The 16,255-nt window shown below is 55.4% G+C and overlaps 1 protein-coding gene across 1 annotated transcript in view; it reads left to right on the top strand.

The window, feature by feature from the left end:
* Nucleotides 1–4,410: 4,410 nt before the first annotated feature.
* Nucleotides 4,411–16,255, top strand: part of DDR2 (discoidin domain receptor tyrosine kinase 2) — a 67,099-nt gene continuing 55,254 nt past the window's right edge. Inside the window, exon 1 of the mRNA XM_080648133.1 lies at nucleotides 4,411–4,640. The gene's annotated coding sequence lies outside the window, so the exon portion shown is untranslated. The remainder of the gene's footprint in view (nucleotides 4,641–16,255) is intronic.

A 16,255-nucleotide genomic window follows, 5' to 3' on the forward strand; every position in this document is an offset into this window, starting at 1 on the left:
AGCGGCCTGTTTCTTTTTTTTTTTTTTTTTTTTTTTTTCTTTTCAAATTTTTATTAAGGTATTATATGTGTACATATCTTACCATTGCCCCCCACCCCCACCCCACTCCCATACATGCCCTCACCCCCCAATGTTTTGCATCCGTTGGTTACTCTTATATACATGCATATAAGTCCTTCAGTTGATCTCTTATTTCCCCCACCTCTCCCTAACCTTACCCCTGTAATTTGACAGTCTGTTTGATGCTTTACTGCCTCTGTAACTATCTTTTTGTTCATCAGTTTATAATGTTTTTCATTATCCCCAAATGAGTGGGATCATGTGGTATTTTTCTTTCATTGACTGGCTTATTTCACTTAGCATAATGTTCTCTAATTCCATCCAAGTGCCTACAAATGGTAGTAATTCCTTCTTTTTTACGGCAGCATAGTATTCCATTGTGTAGATGTACCATAGTTTTCTGATCCAGTCATCTGCTGACGGGCACCTAGGCTGTTTCCAAATCTTAGCTATTGTAAATTGTGCTGCTATGAACATAGGGGTGCATATATCCTTTCTGATTGGTGTTTCTGGTTTCTTAGGATATATTCCTAGGAGTGGGATTACTGGGTCAAATGGGAGTTCCATTTTCAGTTTTTTGAGGAAACTCCATACTGTTCTCCACAGTGGCTGCACCAGTCTGCATTCCCACCAGCAGTGCACGAGGGTTCCTTTTTCTCCGCATCCTCGCCAACACTTGTCGTTTGTTGATTTGTTGATGATAGCCATTCTGACAGGTGTGAGATGGTATCGCATTGTTGTTTTGATTTGCATCTCTCGGATAATTAGTGACTTTGAGCATGTTTTCATGTGTCTCTTGGCCTTCCTTCTGTCTTCTTTCGAAAAGATTCTATTTAGGTCCGTTGCCCATTTTTTTATTGGATCCTTTATCTTCCTTTTATTAAGTTGTATAAGCTGCCTGTAGATGTTGGAAATTAAACCTTTATCAGTGATACCATTTGCAAATATGTTCTCCCATACAGTGGGGTTTCTTGTTGTTTTGTTGATGGTTTCTTTTGCTGTGCAAAAGCTTTTTATTTTGATGTAGTCCCATTTGTTTATTTTCTGTTTGGCTTCCATTGCCCTAGGGGCAGTATCACTGAAAAAGTTCTTTTGGCATATGTCTGAGATTTTGCTGCCTGTGGATTCCTCTAGTATTTTTATGGTTTCCTGTCTTATATTTAAGTCCTGTACCCATTTTGAGTTTATTTTTGTGTATGGTGTAAGTTGGTGATCTAGTTTCATTTTTTTGCATGTATCTGTCCAATTTTCCCAACACCATTTATTAAAGAGACTGTCTTGACTCCATTGTATGCTCATGCCTCCTTTGTCAAATATTAAATGCGCATATTGGTTTGGGTCGATATCTGGATTCTCTATTCTGTTCCATTGATCTATATGTCTGTTCTTGTGCCAGTACCAGGCTGTTTTGAGGACAGTGGCTTTGTAATACAGCTTGAAATCTGGTATTGAGATCCCTCCTACTTTATTCTTCTTTCTCAGGATTGCTGTGGCTATTCGGGGTCTTTTTTTATTCCAGATGAATTTTTGGAGAGTTCTTTCTAGGTCTGTGAAATACGCCGTTGGTATTTTAATGGGGAGTGCATTGAATCTATAGATTGCTTTGGGTAGTATGGACATTTTAATGATGTTGATTCTACCAATCCATGAACATGGTATGTTCTTCCATCTGTTTACATCTTCCTCTATCTCTTTTTTCAGTGTCCTGTAGTTTTCCGCATATAGGTCTTTTACCTCCTTGGTTAGGTTTATTCCTAAGTATCTTAATTTTTTTGGTGCGATGGAAAATGGGATTGCTTTTTTAGTCTCTCTTTCTGTAAGTTCATTGTTGGTGTATAGAAATGCCATAGATTTCTTGGTGTTAATTTTGTATCCTGCTACATTGCCGAATTCATTTATTAAGTCTGTTAGTTTTTTGATGGAGTCTTTCGGGTTTTTTATGTACAATATCATGTCATCTGCAAATAAGGACAGCTTTACTTCTTCTTTTCCAATTTGGATGCCTTTTATTTCTTCTTCTTGTCTAATTGCAGTGGCTAATACTTCCAGTACTATGTCAAACAGGAGTGGTGAGAGTGGGCATCCCTGTCTTGTTCCTGTTCTTAGGGGAAATGGTTTTAGTTTTTGCCCATTGAGTATGATGTTAGCTGTGGGTTTATCATATATAGCTTTTATTATGTTGAGGTATGATCCTTCTATTCCCACCTTGTTGAGAGTTTTTATCAAGAAAGGGTGTTGGATTTTGTCAAATGCTTTTTCTGCATCAATTGATATGACTATGTGATTTTTATCTCTCAATTTGTTTATGTGATGTATCACATTTATTGATTTGCGGATATTGAACCATCCTTGCATTCCTGGGATAAATCCTACTTGGTCATGGTGTATGATCTTTCTGATGTACTGCTGGATCCTATTTGCTAGAATTTTATTGAGGATTTTGGCATCTACATTCATGAGGGATATTGGCCTGTAATTCTCCTTCATTGTGTTGTCTTTATCTGGTTTTGGTATTAGGGTGATGCTGGCTTCATAGAAGGAGCTTGGAAGTGTTCCTTCCTCTTGAATTTTTTGGAATAGTCTGAGGAGGATAGGTTTTAGTTCTTCCTTGAATGTTTGGTAGAACTCTCCTGTGAAGCCGTCTGGCCCCGGGCTTTTGTTTGCTGGAAGCTCTTTGATGACTGCTTCAATTTCTTCCATAGTTACTGGCATGTTGAGATGTTTAGATTCTTCCTGATTGAGTTTTGGAAGGTTATATTTTTCTAGGAATATGTCCATTTCCTCCAGGTTGTCCAGTTTGTTGGAATAGAGTTGTTCGTAGTATTTTTTAACAATCCTTTGTATTTCGGCGGGATCTGTTGTTATTTCACCTCTTTCATTTCTGATCTTGTTTATTTGGGTCCTCTCTCTTTGCTTCTTGGTGAGCCTGGCTAGAGGTTCATCAATCTTGTTTATCCTTTCAAAGAACCAGCTCTTGGTTTTGTTGATCTTTTGTATTGTTTCTTTGGTCTCTATGTCGTTTATCTGTGCTCTGATCTTTATTATTTCCTTCCTTCTGCTTACACTGGGCTTTTCTTGTTGCTCTTTTTCTAACTCTTTGAGTTGTTGGGTTAGGTAATTTATTACCCCTGTTTCTTGTTTTTTGCAGTAGGCTTGTAGAGCTATGAACTTCCCTCTCAGGACTGCTTTCGCTGTGTCCCATAGATTTTGGATTGTAGTGTTTTCATTGTCATTTGTTGTCATGATGTTTTTTATTTCTTCTTTGATCTCTCTGGTAACCCAGTCATGGTTTAATAGCATGGACAGCGGCCTGTTTCTGAGGAGCGTTAGGGCTCTCCTTGGCCCCCCCCGCCCCCCCCGCACTGGAGGCCTCCTTGCTCCCATTCCTCTGATGAAGTGTCTCCTGCTCCGGGCGCTCTGAGGGACAGCCCCTCCAGGGTCTCTGCCCACTCCTGTGTGCCCCCATCCTGGCTGGTCGCGGGGCTGAGCCATCACCCCAGGGCCTGCCAAGCCGGAGTGGAGGAGACGCGAGGTCTGGGAGCCTGAAGGAAGGCAGTGTCTCTGGAGCTGTCTCTGAGGTGCGTTAGGTCCTGTGACCTACTGCTGCCCCCACCCCGCCCCCACCGTCTCCGGACCTGCGCCCTGAGTGTGGGGCATCTGGGCTCGGAAGGGTCGAGGCCACCAGCAGGGGTGGATGGAGAGGATGGCGATTTGTCATTTAGGAGCCGAGGGAGGCTCCTTGCTGAGGCCCCTCCCCATCCTCGTGACCTCTGGCCATGGCCACAGACAGAGAAACGGGGGCGGGGGAGGGGGGAGAGGCTTCCCAAATAACTTAGGAAGTCCTTGTCAGCCCCGTGTTTTCATTTAGCCGCCTGAGTGCAGGCTGCAGCGGCCCTCCGAGGCTCGGCCCCCTGGGAATTGAGTGGGAAAATAGGAATCCTGGAGCCTCCAGTGTTTGTGGTGGGGGAGCCGTGGGAGGATGGGATGGAGTCAGATCTTCCCGGGGCGGGGGTGGGGAGCAGTTCTGTGCTCAGCTCCGTGTGTGTGACCCCATGTCCGGGGAGCTCCGGTGGGAGAGAATCCCACCCGTGCGCTGTGCCCGGAGCTCCAGCCCAGGAGGAACACGAAGCGGGGTCACCGGGTGGGGACAAGTGCGGATGGTGGGGGCAGGGCGGAAGAGAGCTGTGTCTTTAAGACTGTGCCGTGGTTATACATACTTTTCTCTCCTGTGAATGGGTTTTGCTGTAAATTACAGCTCTGCCCGTGGTCCCTTGGGTCAAAAGAACTGGTCTCCAAACAGAAACAGCTCCGATTGGTGCCCTGCGCTTCCCTCCCAGCCCCTTCCTAATTGAAACCAAATGTGCAGCGTGCTGGATGCTGGGAGCCTGGCGCCTTCCCAGGAATCCTCAGAATGTGAGGTTTCTCGCAAAGGCATCTTGCATCAGCCCCGTGGATGCGCGCTGCCGCGGGCCCGCCGGCTGAGCGGGACCCGCTGTTCACACCCAGCTCTCCCTCCGGCCGGACCGGGATTACAGCTCCGTCCGTTGGCTTCTGCCCACAGTGCGCACTCCTGGATGAGTGTAAGTTCTGCGTGCTTTTTCTTCCCCTCGTTTTCTTTCTTTTCCGCAAACGAAAGCTGACTGTGCTTCTGGCATCTCCGGAAGAGTTTACAAAGGAGGCCCGAGGCGTTTCATCAGGTGGGGCCAGGCAGCTGGGCGGCTTGGGATCCAGGCCTCCCTGCTCCGGGCCCTGGGCTCTCGTTCCAGGGGAGATTGGGAGAGCTGCGCGGAGGGCCAGGGAGCCGTGGCCTGGGAGGCAGGCCTGGACGCAGAGCCCGGCGGGCGGAGGCGCTGGGCGGGAGCGGGGCTGGCCACTGGCCTTTGAGGCCCCAGTTTGAGAGAGGGTGTTCCCTGGTGCTTTGTTTTGGGGGCACCTCGGGCAGAGGGGTGCCTCGCCCTGAGGTTCTGTGCGCGGGGCCTGCGTGGACGCGATGGGAAAGCCGCTGCCTCCTGGTCCCCGCGCTGGCCTGGCGGCGCTCCCTTTGTCCCAGGACTTGGGGCTGTTTGCCTTGTTGGCTGTGGGACCGCTGAGTCGTGGCCGAGGCTCCAGAGTCCTATCCCCGGGAAGGAGCCTGTCCGAAGGGCGGACGCCGCCAGCCATTTCAGGCGGGAGCCCCTGCCGGGAGCGGGGCCTCAGCACCATTTTGCTGTCGGCCTGGCCGCAGCGCCCTCCCAGGAAGACGCCCTCCCAGGAGACGGGCCTGAAAGGCACTGGTGTCACCTGCCTCGCCCTAGGCTGGGGATGAGCTGGTCTGAGTGGGACCTCCGCTTCCCGCCGCAGGGATGCCCCTCCGGCCCGGCTCCACGGAGCCATTGCAGACAGCACAGTCTGATGCCATTAGTAAGCAGGGTGCTGAGGGTGCACGTGGGGCATGGTGTGGGTGCACTGGGCTGTGTGTGGACCCAAGACAGCGACCCCCAAGTGCTCACAGCACCCCAAGCTCCGCTCAGAGCTCCATGGTTGCAGCCCCACCTTCTGCAGGTGGCGGCCCAGGAGGGGGAAGCTGAGAGCGGTGGGCCAGCTGCTTGGACGCACTAGGAAGTCTGACAGCCCGTGCTGTCCTTGCTGTCCGCCTTTTCTAGCTGAGCCGCTGCAGCACAGCAGGTGCAGGAATGGGTGATGTGTATCTGCCTTGGACATGCTCACCCCCCTCATCATCTGCTCCACATGGAAGAGCCTTGTCCTCTCGGGTTGAGGACTCGGGCCTGGGCCGCGTCCCCAGCAGTGCGCCCTGCCGCGCGCCTGTGAGAGGCACTGGGCGCCTGGCGGAGGGCTCGTCCTGGGCGCTCCATGAACGCCTTTGTCCTGCAGAGCGCCCGGGAGAGCCGCCCGGCTCGGTGGGCAGCGCTGGCCGTGCTCTCCCTCCGACCCCTGGTCTGTGAGAGTGGCAGCCGCGCCTCATGGTGCTGCTGCTCTGAGAGGTCCTGGACGTGGCCGCGCCTGAAGGCTCTGCAGGGCCTGCACCCCCAGTCCAGTGTGTGGTCATGTGAGCAGCCTCGGCCAGGGCTGGTGTGCCGGCCCGAGGGGGTGTACTTGGGCATGTGACTGACAGGGTGGCCTGTCTCCGTGGCCACCTCCTTGATGGAAGCCGTCCCTGCTCACGGTCAGTGTCCCCAGGTTTCTATCTGAGCCTGTGGCTGGCGTGGCCACGACCCCGTCCCCTGCTGCTCCCGTGTCCCTGCCCCGCAGTGTCGCTTTGCACAGAGGGGTCTGAGGCGCCGGCACCGCCAATAGCTTTTGGAGAATTGTTGATATTTGGTTCCAAAAAGTATCGAAACATCCATGCCGGGAAACCAGGATCTTTACTGCCTGCTCCTCCGCGCCACGCTCGGCACTACTCTCACAGCACAGCCCGGTCGCTGTGCGTGGGGACGGGCCGCCCGCATCCAGGCCCTGGGGCCCCTGAGGTCTCAGCAGGTCCATCAGCTGTTGTCACCCACGATGTCCTGAACCCACTCAGCCACCCTGTGGGGCGGTAGGCGACCTGCTGGGGTGCAGCTCCCTGTGGTGGATGCACGGGGCTGGGTGGGCAGGTGACAGCGTGGGCGTCCAGACCATGCCGTTTCCTCATCAGACCCCGGCACCCCCTGCCCTGCCACCACCCACCCTTCCCAAAGCAGGGACACACCCTGGCCTCTCCCAGGTCCCGGAAGTGGGTGAGAGCTGGGGCCCCTGAGTGTGTGCTCACCCCTGACTACCCAGGCACCCCCTTCCCCGGAGTCAGCTCCTCAGGGCAGTTGGCTGCTGGGCACTGTGAGCACAAGCAGCTGTCCCAGGTCTGCCCTCCACTAGGGCCCCGCCCATCCCCCTCCAGCACAGGCACCTCCTCCTTGGTGCGTGGGCACCTCCTCCACTGCCCATCTCTGCCCACTGGGCCTCCACCTTCGTTGGCATCACAGGCCCCTGCGAGCTCCGTAATCAGGCAGACCTCAGGCTCCACCCCAGACGGCAAAGAAGGGCGTTTCTGCCTGGTGACCAGAGCACCTGGACTGAACCACCTCGGTGACTCTGGTGGCGTCCTGCCTGCATTTGGGGGCCTGGAGGACCACATGGTGTTTCGTCTTCATCTCAAGAATGGACTCTGAGTGGAGAACATGGTCTTGGGAAGGACACGCCTCTGGCCAGACCCTTGGAAAATCCAGAGACACAAGTTCAAACCTCCCTTCGCAGACCGTCGCGGCTCCTGGGGGCCAGAGTGCAGGAAGCGCAGCTCCGTCTGTCAGGGAAGAATGGGAACTTCCCGGGGCGGGGCAGGCCGTCTGCCTCCCTCCCTTCCTAAACGAAGGTGGCTGGAACTAGCCAGGTTTGAATGCCTGTGGCCCAGAAAGGGGTTGCGTGGATGTGGCGTTTTCTGCTTCACTCTGTCCGAGGTTAACGGGACTCACTCCTGTTGGGCAGCAGGTTTCAGAGTATCGACGAAGGGCCTGGTGCCAGCCCCGCTTCTCAGACCCCCTGTTCCGCCTCGGGCTCCCCTTCTATGCTCTGCTTGCCCTGTGCCCTGTCTCCATCCTCAGGCAGCCACGTTCTCCATGTTCAAAACCCGCTCCTCCTGGCTTGTCGCAGGTTCTGTTCTGGGTCATGTGCCCCTGTCACGTGCAGCTGGGGCTGCCCATCGCCGTCGAGCTCTCGCCATAACTCGGCTACGGAAATGGTCCCTTCTCTTAGACAAAGGACAAGTTCTAGTTATGTTTCAGAGTCAGCAGTCTAACGCCTGCCCCCTAGGTCTCCTCTCACACCTGCAGGGGCGACTCTCCCTCGTGGAGCAGGGGGCCCAGTGTCCTCGAGACCCTTTCGGGGAATCCACAGGTCACCGCTGTTTTCATAGCAGCACTAGATGCTTTTGCCTTTCTCTCTCTCTCTCTCTCTCTCTCTCTCTCTCTCTCTCCCTCCCCCCCCCTCGCCCCCCAACGAGGTGACGTGACATTCGCTCTCGCAGCAAATTGAATCCAGAAGCAGCGGAGACTCGTGTCCCAGTGCCGTCCTTCTAAGTACTTCTGAAAAGACGTATTTTTAAAAAAAGTCATTATTTATGTTAACACGCAATTGTCATTTCACTGAATTCGTAAATGACGAACTCTCAGTCCTCAGTGTCTGCTTCTGAATCGATGACGTCATGAGCAGAGCCTCTGGACAGCCTTTGGGCCCAGGTGGATGTGAGGTCAAAGGGGAAGAAAATGGGAATGAGGCCGAGTTCGTAATGAAGCCCTGAACCCGGTCTGGGTTCAGTGGTCTAGAATGTTCCGAGGCCTGTGGCCCGAGGCAGAGAAGCTGCGGTAATTAAGGGATAACGAGACCAGCTTTCCAGTGGAATCTGGTCCTTAGAGCATGTCCTGCGCCTGCTGACTGGAGAAGGCCCGGCCCTGGCGCTGTCCCATGTGAGGTTGGGGTGATGGCAGGAGGGGAACCAGGTTCGACATGGCCTTCAAGGCCCACTGGCCCTGGCTGGGTCGCAAGGAAAGCTGGGTCCCGGGTCCCGGGTCCCGGGTCTGTGCTTGGTGCTGATGTGAAATTCAGGGATGATGCCCTGAGTGTAGGAACCCGAGGTTGAATGTCTGCTTACTCTCCACACGCCTCGGGCCCTGGGCCCCACCCCAATTAGAGGTCAGATCTGGGGATCCCAGCTCAGGGGGAAAGCCCAGCCCCACGTGGCCAGGATGCCAGGGCCTTTCCTATCCCTTCAGGACCTGCCTGGACCTCTGGTTCCTGGATCCATCTGGGTTTCTGCTGACATTGCAATGTTATTTATTTAAAGTTGCTACCTTACAGCAATAACTTAAGGTGGCTTAGGGGAAAATACTTAACAGAACTACTACCAGCAGATGACAGCCAGAGCTGCGGGAGGCTCAGAAGCCTCAGTACTAGGAAGCCTGGCCCCGGGCCTCTCCTGCAGACGGGATACACCCCCTCCATCTCCATGTCGCCATGTCTCCATGTCTCCATGTTGGCAGCAGGTCAGCAGGTCGGTCTGGGTCTGGGACTGTCAGTCAGCAGGCCCCGCGTGCAGTGCTGGGACTCAGTCAGCAGGCCCCGTGTGCAGTGCTGGGACTCAGTCTGCAGGCCCCGCGTGCAGTGCTGGGACTGTCAGTCAGCAGGCCCCGCGTGCAGTGCTGGGCCTCAGTTTGCAGGCCCCGCGTGCAGTGCTGGGACTCAGTCTGCAGGCCCCACGTGCAGTGCTGGGACTGTCAGTCAGCAGGCCCTGCGTGCAGTGCTGGGACTCAGTCTGCAGGCCCCGCATGCAGTGCTGGGACTGTCAGTCAGCAGGCCCCGCGTGCAGTGCTGGGAGTGCCAGTCAGCAGGCCCCGCGTGCAGTGCTGGGACTCAGTCAGCAGGCCCCGCGTGCAGTGCTGGGAGTGCCAGTCAGCAGGCCCCGCGTGCAGTGCTGGGACTCAGTCAGCAGGCCCCGCGTGCAGTGCTGGGACTCAGTCAGCAGGCCCCGCGTGCAGTGCTGGGACTCAGTCAGCAGGCCCTGCGTGCAGTGCTGCAACCCTGTCAGCAGGCCCCACGTGCAGTGCTGGGACTCAGTCAGCAGGCCCTGCGTGCAGTGCTGCAACCCTGTCAGCAGGCCCCACGTGCAGTGCTGGGACTCAGTCAGCAGGCCCCGCGTGCAGTGCTGGGACTCAGTCAGCAGGCCCCGCGTGCAGTGCTGGGATTGCCAGTCAGCAGGCCCCGCGTGCAGTGCTGGGATTGCCAGTCAGCAGGCCCCGCGTGCAGTGCTGGGACTCAGTCAGCAGGCCCCGCATGCAGTGCTGGGACTCAGTCAGCAGGCCCCGCGTGCAGTGCTGGGATTGCCAGTCAGCAGGCCCCGCGTGCAGTGCTGGGATTGCCAGTCAGCAGGCCCCGCGTGCAGTGCTGGGACTCAGTCAGCCGGCCCCGCGTGCAGTGCTGGGACTCAGTCAGCAGGCCCCGTGTGCAGTGCTGGGACTCAGTCAGCAGGCCCCGCGTGCAGTGCTGGGACTCAGTCAGCAGGCCCCGCGTGCAGTGCTGGGATTGCCAGTCAGCAGGCCCCGCGTGCAGTGCTGGGAGTGCCAGTCAGCAGGCCCCGCGTGCAGTGCTGGGACTCAGTCAGCAGGCCCCACGTGCAGTGCTGGGATTGCCAGTCAGCAGGCCCCGCGTGCAGTGCTGGGACTCAGTCAGCAGGCCCCGCGTGCAGTGCTGGGACTCAGTCAGCAGGCCCCGCGTGCAGTGCTGGGACTCAGTCAGCAGGCCCCGCGTGCAGTGCTGGGATTGCCAGTCAGCAGGCCCCGCGTGCAGTGCTGGGAGTGCCAGTCAGCAGGCCCCGCATGCAGTGCTGGGACTCAGTCAGCAGGCCCCGCGTGCAGTGCTGGGACTCAGTCAGCAGGCCCCGCGTGCAGTGCTGGGACTCAGTCAGCAGGCCCCACGTGCAGTGCTGTGACTCAGTCTGCAGGCCCTGTGTGCAGTGCTGGGATTGCCAGTCAGCAGGCCCCGCGTGCAGTGCTGGGACTCAGTCAGCAGGCCCCGCGTGCAGTGCTGGGACTGGGCTGGGTCCTGGAGTCTGGAGTCCGGACCTGCAGCCCTGAGGGAGCAGCCCTGTCCTTCGTGCCTGCAGAGAGAGGGGGGAATCCAGCGTGGCCCAGGTGTGTCTGGTTCCTCGCAGCTTCTGCAGTTTTCAGAGCGAAGAGTCAGGAAAGTGGCTGCGAGCTCTTGGGGGGAAGGCTGAGTCCCCAGGGGTTTCTCCTCACTATCAAGACTTTCACAGGTTTGCCTGTTCATTATCTAGGGACCCCACCCCCATGTCTCCTTAGCCACCTTGTGGGAGAAAATATTCAGGTGCCCTTGTCCCCACAGACTCCTTGAAAGGAATTCTTTCCTCCTCCCCGCCCCCCTCCCTGCTTCCTCCCCTTCTTTCCCCCCAACAGGCTCCGGATACTGCATTGCTAAGAGGTCTTAGCCAAGCCTCCGTGGCATGCATTTCAGAATGAACAATTCGTAGCTACAGTTAACCACTACCCAGAAGTTATTGCAGGCTTCTCTATTACATGAGATTCCCCAAACATTAATTCTCTGAATCATTCTGCTGTACCTTTCAGAAACTATCATTGTGGTCTTCCTTCCCCGGCCACTCCATTGTAAGTGACTATTTCCAGAAATTACTACTCTGCTGTCCAAGGCATATGCTATGTATGGCCTCAGCCGGGAGCCTGGTCGGAGCCCCCACGGCCCAGCATCGGTCCTGGAAGTGTCCCAGGGGAGTCCTCTGGGGCCTTCTGGTCACGGATCCAGAGAGTGCTACTCCGTTTCCTGCGTGTCGTTAACAACAGGTGTTAGCCTCTGACCTGGAATCCTGTCCGGGCCGGGGGCGCTGCCTTGGGTCCCACAGCACTGAGTGCTCCTAATGGGTCCGCAGAGCAGTCCTGCCCGGGCCCCTCGGGACGTTAGCACTTCCAGGGGACTCAGGCTGAGGCTCAGGTGTCACCTCCTGCTGGTTCCCTCTGAGCCCCCTTCCCTCGGCATCCTGTCCCATTTCCTTCTGTGTCTCTATGGACAAAAGGGGCCACATGCTGACCTGACAAGCTCAGGGGAGGCCTGCATGGCGGTCTTGCAAACGCAGAGACCTAAAGTCACCACAGAGGATGGTCTGAAATTAAAAGCAGTTATGGTGGGTAGTTACATCCTAGGCTGGTATCTTCCCTGACAAGGTCAACCTTTACCTTAACTGAGCCCACCTGTCTTTTTGCACCTGTGATAACGTATCCTTGAAATGTCTGGGTCACTTGTAACTTGCCTTTTTTCTGGACCCCTTGGGGAACAGCCTAAAGTGCTGGGTGCCAGGACAGAGACCACAGATTCCTTCATTATTATTGTTATCATGTTAATTGTTGACTGTTAGCTATCCTGCACCCACCTAAGGATGTGTCTATCATTTTACATTTTAACCAATCCCAGGGGTTCCCCCCCTCTGCTCCCCCCCCGCTTTGCTTTCTCCCGCCTCTCTAATCCATCACCAATGGCTTTCCTGTAACCCACCTACGTCCCTCCTTTGATTGCAATGTATAAGAACAGATGAACGACCTCCATTCTCCGGAGCACTCTCTGCTTTCTGGCAATTGTCGACAGTTTGGCTCAAATAAACTCACAAAAATTCTTTACGGGTTTGAATCTCTTTGTCTCCGCGCCACCTGTCACCCTTTCTTCCCCTTCATTGGAGGGTGGCTCCCGTGAGCAGTGCTGCCAAGCTGCCTCCTCCGTGAAGGGAAGGGCTTCAGAGTTTCCCTCAAGAGCCACCACTGCACCCATGTCTGTCCCACGTCTCTCGGGTGGACACCTGGTCCAGGGGTTGGCTGGTGGGAGGCCACGCGGGGGCTGGGACTGAACAGCGCGAGTGTCTGCTGTCTCAGAGTGGGTCCCAGCTGGCGGGAAACGAGACAGCATGGTCGTCGCTGCACAAACCTCAGGTCGGGCGTTTGGATCTGTGCCGGTGACCATGGAGGAGGCCAGGCCGGGCCGAGAGCATCAGGAAGCACTGATAATGTTTTTGTTGTAAAACTTGACTTCCCAAAGCCCTGGGCCAGTGCGGAAGTCTCTGCCTTCAGGAGGAAACACCAGACAGAAGCCCTGGGCAAGTGGCAGGACTGATGACCCGAGAGCCTGAGAGGCTGGGCCAGCATTGGGGCGGGCAGGTGGGGCGGGACAGAGGGAGGGAGCTGCCCTCTCTGCAGGCAGGAGTGGTCCCCACGGACGCCCAGTAAACGTCCCATAAGCTGGTCTTTTCCCACAGTTGAATTTTATGGAGAATTTTCTTTTCTTCAAAGAGGAAATATATTTGTATCTAAAGAAATATCATTGAAACAGAAACTCCTTGCATTCAATAAAAACCCCGGTAATTCTATGTGAGCGATATGACCCCAGAGCTGTGACTCAGTGACCGTACCCCGTCCATGCTGTTTGAGAGGGTCTCACTGTCCTGGGTCTGTTCAGAGGAAACACTCCCAACCGGACCACGTGCGTCACAGAGATGCAGCCTCGGGGGGAAGACGGCCCGCGGCCTGGAGAGAGGAACAGAGTCTCCGCCTTTAAAACGATGGTTCTGAGAATTTTAGATGCTACAGGGAGGTGCTTTACTTCAGTTTTTATTCACTGAAGTTACAAGTCATGAAGTTGTATAAAGGTATTCAATCAATTATGTGAAAATGCACAGAAAAAATCTCGAATGAAAACGGGCCAAGGTGTTAACCAGGTTTGATTCCTGGAGAACACTTTTCGGTTCTTTATGCAGTTGGAAGTGTGTGAGTGAGCCTGCGTTCCTTCAAGATCAGGAAGGAAAGAAGTTGTGTAATTTCTATGAAAGGGGCTGCCTCCCTTCCCGGGACTCAGAGGCTCTTTGCTCTCGGAAGGTCTGTCCTGCTCCCAGCGGGGTCATCACCACACGTCAGTCTGCCCCTGGGGACGAAAACTGCTATTCACGCTCTGCTCATCACATGTGGATCTCGGGCATGCGTGGATCTCCAACACACATGGATCTTGGGCACATGTGGATCTCGGGCACACGTAGGTCTCTTTCAGGCACACATGGCTCTCAGGCACATGTGGATCTCTGGCACAGGTGGATCTCGGGCACACATGGATCTCGGGCACATGTGGATCTCTGGCACACGTGGATCTCGGGCACATGTGGATCTCCAGCACATGTGGATCTCTTTCAGGCACACATGGCTCTCAGGCAAACGTGGATCTCTGGCACACGTGGATCTCTGGCACATGTGGATCTCTGGCACCCATGGCTTTTGGGCACACGTGGCTCTCTGGCACACGTGGATCTTGGGCACACGTGGATCTCTGGTACCCATGGCTCTTGGGCACACGTGGATCTCTGGCACACGTGGACCTCGGGCACATGTGGACCTCGGGCACATGTGGATCTCTGGCACCCGTGGCTCTCGGGCAAACGTGGATCTCTGGCACATGTGGATCTCTCTTGGGCACACGTGAATCTCTGGAACACGTGGATCTCTGGCACATGTGGATCTCTGGCACATGTGGATCTCTGGCACATGTGGATCTCTGGTACCCATGGCTCTTGGGCACACGTGGCTCTCTGGCACACGTGGATCTCTGGTACCCCTGGCTCTTGGGCACACATGGCTCTCTGGTACACGTGGCTCTCTGGCACACGTGGATCTCTGGCACACGTGGATCTCTGGCACATGTGGATCTCTGGCACCCGTGGCTTTTGGGCACACATGGCTCTCTGGCACACGTGGATCTTGGGCACACATGGATCTCTGGTACCCATGGCTCTTGGACACACGTGGATCTCTGGAACATGTGGACCTCGGGCACATGAGGATCTCTGGCACACATGGATCTCTGGCACCCTTGGCTCTCGAGCCAATGTGGATCTCTGGCACATGTGGATCTCTCTTGGGCACACGTGAATCTCTGGAACATGTGGATCTCTGGCACATATGGATCTCTGGCACATGTAAATCTTGGGCACACGTGGATCTTTGGCACACGTGGATCTCTGGCACACGTAAATCTCGGGCACACGTGGATCTCTGGCACATGTGGATCTCTGGCACACGTAAATCTCAGGTACATGTGGATCTCTTGGGCACACATGGATCTCTTGGGCACATGTGGATCTCTTGGGCACACGTGGATCTCAGGCACACGTGGATCTCAGGCACACATGGATCTCTTTCTGGCACCTGTGGATCTCAGGCACACATGGATCTCTCTTGGGCACACGTGGATCTCAGGCACACGTGGATCTCTCTCAGACACACGTGGATCTCTCTAGGGCACACGTGGATCTCAGTCACCTACATGGAATGGAGATCTAAACCCTTGGTTTTTTGTCAGCATCTTTTAGACTCAAACCCAATTGCGCGTATGGGCTTCTCTGCCACACTCACTTTCTGCTAAATCAGAGCCCCTCTCAGAAGCATGGCTTCACCTGGGGCCCAGCGTCCTGTTTCTGACCCTCTGCTCATGCCCAGGGACAGCACATACCACCCAGCCCGGCGGGCTAGGGGCCCCTTTCCACATGACAGGTGGATGGTGCTGGGTGGACACTTCTGGATCTTGGATGGCACACCTGTGACCTGAGGGAGGGTGACAGCTGGTTGCCACGGCTCCCTGCAGCTCTGAAGCAGGTGACCGTGCTCTGTCACTGTCCCAGAGGTGGCATTCACCTGTCTGCACCTGCCTTGGGTGCCTGTCTAGCTCATGTTCCTTTTCTGCCACGATGTGACCCCAGCGGTTCCAATTCGCAGCAACTGTGCAGTCCATTGGCCACTCATACATACCGCCTCTTATCAAAACCACGGCATGCGCCAAGGACCTACGGATAGTATTTGAATAAAAATTCAGTGCCATGGGGAGATCAAGGAAATGTCGGGGAAGAAGGTGCGAACTTCCCTGGCGCTGGCTGCGGACCACAGGGCAAGGGGCATAGAGGCCGTCCACAGCATCTTTGGGAACCTCGGGAAGCCACACCGGCCTGCGGCTCACGGCTGCTCTTCTCCCGACCGCAGCCTCCGCTCCTTCAGGTTCCTGTAGGCTCCTCTTCCTCCTTTCTCGCCACAAGCCCTCTGTCCACGTTGGCTAGAGAAGAGGTCGGCCGAGAAAGGTGAGGATGTGCAACATGCTGCCAGGCCCCACACAGGGCACACGGGAGGAGGGCGTGTCCCAGCGGGAGGAGGGCATGTCCCAGCAGGAGGAGGGCGTGTCCCAGCGGGAAGAGGGCGTGTCTCAGCAGGAGGAGGGCGTGTCCCAGAGGGAGGAGGGCGTGTCCTAATGGGAGGAGGGCGTGTCCCAGCAGGAGGAGGGCGTTCCTAATGGGAGGAGGGTATATCCCAGCAGGAGGAGGGCGTGTCCCAGAGGGAGGAGGGCGTGTCCCAGCAGGAGGAGGGTATATCCCAGCAGGAGGAGGGCGTGTCCCAGAGGGAGGAGGGCCTCTCCTGGCCAGCCTCACAGTGGGGCTGGCTGAGGGGAGGCCTCTTGTTTATCCGCTGCCTGGGAGTGCTCGCTTCCTTCTGTTTCTTGTTAGCTGCAGAAGAGTCTGAGCTGCTTACAGGCAGGAATCTTGCCAGTTCATCTTTGCAGCTCTTTCTGGAACCTACTATGGTGCTACACACAGGCGGGTGTCAGTGCTGGGAACGATGAGTGATGG

The sequence above is a fragment of the Plecotus auritus genome (genome assembly GCF_963455305.1).
Source record: "Plecotus auritus genome assembly, chromosome: 12".
NCBI classification, from domain to species: domain Eukaryota; kingdom Metazoa; phylum Chordata; class Mammalia; order Chiroptera; family Vespertilionidae; genus Plecotus; species Plecotus auritus.